The sequence below is a fragment of the Phaenicophaeus curvirostris genome, chromosome Z (assembly GCF_032191515.1).
Source record: "Phaenicophaeus curvirostris isolate KB17595 chromosome Z, BPBGC_Pcur_1.0, whole genome shotgun sequence".
Classification (NCBI taxonomy): domain Eukaryota; kingdom Metazoa; phylum Chordata; class Aves; order Cuculiformes; family Cuculidae; genus Phaenicophaeus; species Phaenicophaeus curvirostris.
Window position 1 is genome coordinate 13,394,529 of NC_091431.1, and position 6,000 is coordinate 13,400,528.

At 38.1% G+C, this 6,000-nt stretch overlaps 1 protein-coding gene across 2 annotated transcripts in view; it reads right to left on the reverse strand.

Moving 5' to 3' along the window:
* The window catches only part of HAPLN1 (hyaluronan and proteoglycan link protein 1), a 64,496-nt gene extending 58,971 nt beyond the window's left edge, over positions 1–5,525 (reverse strand). Inside the window, exon 1 of one of the 2 annotated variants that reach the window (XM_069879904.1) lies at positions 5,300–5,525. The gene's annotated coding sequence lies outside the window, so the exon portion shown is untranslated. The remainder of the gene's footprint in view (positions 1–5,299) is intronic. The other variant, XM_069879903.1, reaches the window with a different exon arrangement.
* Positions 5,526–6,000: the final 475 nt, after the last annotated feature.

Below are 6,000 nucleotides of genomic sequence, written 5' to 3' on the forward strand. Positions count from 1 at the left end.
AGGGATGCCATTCTGCAAATAGAGAATAATTTTATTCACTGAGCCCTATCTGAGTTTCTATTAATTTCACTGAGTTACTAATGCTAGTAAAGCTGCTTATGTTTTGTTTTGCTGGATCAGAATTGCATAGCATGATGGTATTGTACCACCCCTTTAGTGTGTATGATCTACCAAAACACAAGTGCCAACCAGCAACTAACTAGAACAATAAACCACCAGTTTTAAAACAAGAGGGTAATAGCATGTAGGCCAAAAACTACAAATCAACATCAGCACGCTATTTTGCACAATCAATTTTCAGTTACCAAGCTCCAAAAAATAAATCACACATTCTAATAGAGCATGTGGGTGTATGTATATATCTATTTATATACACACATACATATGGATATGCATAGTTGCACACAGACTGCTTCTTTTCTAGGATAGGCATCATTGTAGGAAAGGAATTCTGAATTTAAAGAAAAGTTAATCATAACACATGTCAGTATACCTCATTGTATAGTTCACTAATACTTACTGGTACACTTTAGATGATGAGTTATCAAGTACTATGACATAAGTATAATATGACATGCAAAAAACTCAAATAAACCCAAACCAAATACATTCACTTGCAAAAGTGCAGACCAAAAGTGATCAAAGCAAAGGCTGAATTACCTCTAAGTACCTTTTTCCTCTTTTTCCTCTGGAGTTGTTTGAAACATAATCTAACCTGTTTCCATTTACCATATGTTCCTTGTAGGCTGCAAGCATTTAAAGCAATTAGGAGATATTATTAATAGAAAGCTGTCTCAAGATAATGGTCTTCTGCTACTAAGCAAAGGCCAAAATGACATTTTTTTTGGAGCAAGAAGCATGTATCTAGAGACATTTGTCTGGTTGGTCCCTTATACCAAATAAATAGTGACGTGCATTCTGCCATAATATCTGATGTGCTCTGTTGCAGAAAATGGTAATGACTTTGCATGCCAGTGATTCTAGTGGAAAGCTTTGTCCCAGGAGAGACTCTGCAGTCTTGCAAAGACTCTCATTAACAGAGTTTGAGTCTGATTCCTTTAGCAGCTCTAGCGACTCACACTACCAGCCCAGGCAGAGTGAAAAAGAGAGGTAGCCACCTATGATGCAGATCATCAAATCAATTAGCCCATTTGCTGCTGTGTTATTTTACCCTCCAAGTCTTTAATTTGTAAACTTTGCCTGACTAATGGAAAGGCAGATTTCCTTCTTATTTTAGCTATTAACCCATGTACTATGTTAAAAACCTCCATTTCACATAAGTCTTGACAAAGGTTTTCAAACCAGTAAGTGCAGATTACTGCTCTGTGACTTCTTAATGCATGTTTTAAATGCTTGTTTTCAGAGACTTCAATCATGTTCAGGATTTCCGTTCTGTTTTAGTAAGGAAAAGCAAATAAAAAAATGTGTTTTCAAAGCCAAGTGAATAAAAAAGACACAGAAATCATTAGTTCTGCTAAGTGTGATTAGACCATTTGATTTACCATTCAGACAGTAATAAAAGCCAGGAAGAAGCAAAGCACAGGGAGCCTGATTTTGCCAAGTACTCTAATACCTCTTTGCTCCAGTAGCCACTGTGGCACTCACTTGGAAAATACAGGATAAGAACCATAGATTCATCACCTGGTTTAAGTGTTTAGGAGATGACTGCAGCAGGAGCTGTGATGATGGCAAAATTTTAAAAAAGCTTAGGAAGCAGAAGCATGCAAGATAGTCACACAGCATGAAAACAGTCACAAAGTATATCCAGGTTGATCTGTACCTGCTTAAAACCTTGTCATTTCATGGATTTTTTAGAGCTAGGAGAACTTTCAGGACCTGGGCTTCCTCTAGTGAATAAACAACCCACTGGGCCAAAAGGTAATTTTCCTTTCAATAATAAAGGGAAAGGGTAGTTTAAGTGGTAAGTCTGTGTGAGGTCTGAGGAAGGCAGAGATAAATGCCATGCATAAAAAAAAAAAGATGGAAAGTGTTTATGATCTTTCATTATCCATCACAAATAAAGTCAACATATTTTTGGCTATTTCTATCACTGACAAAATATCTAGGGACAAAACAGAACGGGGTTTAACAAAAGAATATCCTATGTGATGAAGTTTTGAAAGGAGCTATGAAATCCTTATTGCTCTACATAGCTTCTCCTACTACAATATTTGTACAGAAATCTCTTCAGTTTTACAGTAACTGCTCAGTATTCAGACTAAGTGTTAATTGTGGATATTTGTTACTTGTATGTTACAAGTCTTTGGACATAGATTAGTGGCAAATTATGTTAAATAATAGCTGTCTTGACTTTCACAAGGCACTTACAAAGCAGAAAGAACCTCCTCTAAAATTCAGTGGAGAAAAGAAATCTAGCTGATAAATTTTAATGGAAAACCCGAATAATACTAATCATTTACTGTTAAGTTGCACCTGGATTAGTTACAGATGTTCTAGATAGAAGAAAAATCTTTTGACAGACTCTGCGATATCCACTAGGTGGCATACAGTGACCACGTTTAAGTCCTCTTATCGCCACAAAAACTCCCATTCATAGAGCAGATAAAGAACTGCATTATTAATTTATACCACTGCATCCACTCTACACCTAATATTTGTTTAGCCAGCTGTTTCCTCTAATCCTCCTTAAACACCATTGATTGAAATCCTAAGTATATTCAGATTTTTTTTACCCCAAAGAACATTTTGTAACCTGCAAGTTACAAGCTACCTTTTCAAGTGCAGTACTGTATGCTACAGTTACTAACAGTGGAGACAGAATGTCTAATACTTCCTCCCAAGCAACAGAAACAGCTTGTCATATGAGTATGATTTTTTTCCCCCAAATTTCTCATTTTTCAGCGATTTCAAGTAATGAAATACAAGTTTAAAACAAAACAGAAATGCAAAGTATTTCAGCTTCTAAGTGCAGGTTAATGAAAAGGCAAATGAAATGCAGAAAATGTTCATTTCGGTTCTCACACTTTAATCCTTGCAATGAATTGGAAAACTTTGAATGTATTTAAATATAAGCAATTGCAAAGTCACTCTTTACTTGAAGATGTCAAAACACATTTTAAAGTTTGGTCAATATTATTTTCAGAGTTTTACTGAGGGGCTAGGAGGCTAAGTGACGTGATTTACTAAGTTTTTAGTAACAGTACTTATGGCTCCAGACTGTGAGCAATAGTGGAAAAAAACTTTTACTTTAGTCATATATGAGCATTAAATCAGAGGGGCTAGGGATCTACAGTAGAAAGTGCTCTCCTTTCCATTTACAAACTGTAAAAACAAAGGTGCTCTGCAGTGTGCCACAGACACACACCCCCCCCCCCCCCCCCCTTTTCTGAAACTTCTCCCTCCCAAGCCTTGGTACTATTTTAGGGGTTCTTTTTTGGGTTTTTTTTTTTGTTTTTTTTTTGGCAGCTGCTAGTTGTTTTAACCATGATAACTGAAAATGAGAAGAAACTGAACCTGGTAGGTTTATAATGCAAGGATGCTTTGCTGTGAATTACGCTGTCAGTTATGTCCCTGAAGAGGACATTGTTGTAGATAGAACTTTTCTTCATAATGACACAGGGGTTTTTTCTCCTCCTCATTGGAATCTGCTTAGACATTCAGGAATCTTATTAGGAAGACAAGACTTTTGGCACAATTTCAGTGCAGACCAGCAGTGTCTTGATTATCACACTGTTAGTTTTGTTGTTTAGCTTAAAAATACTGCTCTCTACAAAATTATTTTCCCATTTTTCTTTTTGAACTGTTATGTTCAAAACTATCACAAGTTAATATTTTTTCTCTTTCTTTCTGTTCTGTCCTGTATTCTTCCTTTTTCCCTCTCCCCTTGTCACTACATGCAATACAGGTAAGTATTTGTGGGTTATAGTCTCAGGTAATGCACTCAAAGCAATTTCACCTAGCTATGCTCTATAGGAGTTGAAGATCTGCCTTGTTAGATATGAAAAACCAAGGAAGCATGAGCTGTCTCTGCAGTACAAGGATTTGGCAATCTGTGTGACACACCTTACCGTGAGACTACTGGCTCCCAGTTCCTTCTCCATAGGACTGGATAATGATTTTCCTGTCTATGGTACATTTCTTCACATGCTGAAAATACCCTGTCTCTAGTATTAAGAGGGTATGTATCCATAGTTACACAGCCTTGCTGCACCTACATTTTTTTTGGTAGTTTTCAACTACCAGCTTATACATATTCCTAACATTTTTTTTCCCTAACAAGACGGTAGGAATCTCTCCAGATTGCTTCTTTCCACATTTAGGCATTTAGGCACTAGAACAGTCTTGCTAGTCATTAATACAAACTCACTTCTGTTAACAATCTACATGATTCTCTTGTACACAATGCTAAGTTCCCTGTCTCCTGAAGGTGTTATATCGGTTACCTGACATCACACAGCAACACATATGGCAACATTTTCTGCTCCAAAAGATCCTAGCAGTAATTAATACCCCTTTTAATGATATTTAAATAACAATAAACCTCCTTAATTCAAACATGCAGATACTTTCCAACCCTTTATATCTAAATCTACCACACAAGTAGTTTTGCTATAAAAAACCATTTTGAATTATATATCTTCCATGTGTATTTGACCCCCCAAACCAAATAAACAGACAGTAAGATGATACAGTTACCATAGCCATGGATGAGCTAACATGCAGCTACACATTCAAAGCACTGGGGCATCCTAACTCTCTTAGTGGCTGGAAAAAATATAGAAACCTGTGCCAAATGTTATTCAGGCTTTCTCTGAAATAAGTATCCAAATATGACATAAGTATGTAATTTATCACATCTTATCAAAATCTTTTTCCTTCATACTGGTCAGTAAGTACTTCACACAAATCTGTCCCCAGCTCCTGAAATTCTTGCTCAGTCTACAGTCGTCCTTTTGCTATGTCCTAAAAATTTCTAAAAGCATCTGGCTGGATGGCGAAATCCCTCAAGAAAGACAAATCTCTGTGAAATGTATAATCCCTTAGGAGGAAGCCACAAAACAGTAGTATATAACTTTTGTCTTTCAGACAGAATCTGCAGTTGCAACATGATCTCTCCTTTAGTAACACAGAGCACTTAAAGTCAAACACATTGAAGCTAGCCAGTTTCAATTCGTCTTTCACTCTCGCCCCCCACCTCAGCTGACAAATTAGGTCTTTTGAAAATCCCTTCAATGCAGCCTTGGAGTTGATGCCACAGGCACTGCTTACTGGATCCCCATCTAATTTTGAAAAATAAAGGAGTAAAAACCTTTCCCAAAAGTTTGATTATTTTCTTTACCTTGCGCAGAGCTCCTGAGTTGAGATGCTCTCAGAACTCTCCAGCAGTTTGAAAGAGAGGACAGAGAAGTGTGGAAGAAGTTTTTGGTGCTCACCTTAAGTCAGTGTGTGCGGTGTATGCCTGTGTGTCTCTTTGTGGCTCTGGGTGGCAGAGGACCCGATTCAGGGCAGAGAGACCCACTTTCTCACCGAGAGGAAAAGAAAAGCAACACGTCATGAGTTAAGTACGCCTCCAAGATGTCTTAATTACAGCTCAACGTACTTTCTGTTCAGACCCCAGGAACGAGACGAAAAAATAAACCCACACACACGGTTTCGCCCTCAAACACACCCACCCCCACCCACCCTGTCCCAGCACACTGCCCTATCCCTCCAGGTCCCCGTCCTCATCTCTCAGCCCTCCCAGATCCACACCTAAAAAAGCCACTCGCAATGCACACAAGTTCTGAGCTAAAAACTACACGGGGCTAAATATATATATATATATAAATAAAAAAATAAGTTGGTAGTGTTCCTTGTGTAGGGATCATTGAATTCAGGGATTCAGGGTGTGTGACACCCTGAGAAACATGATACTCCTGGCCACTTGCCTCTGCCTGCTCCCAGCCTCTCACTCCTTATTTACCACCCACCCTACCATTAACTCTCAGAGTGGGAACGTGGTTTCAAACACAGAGAAAGTGATGGACGAAGAGGGCTGGG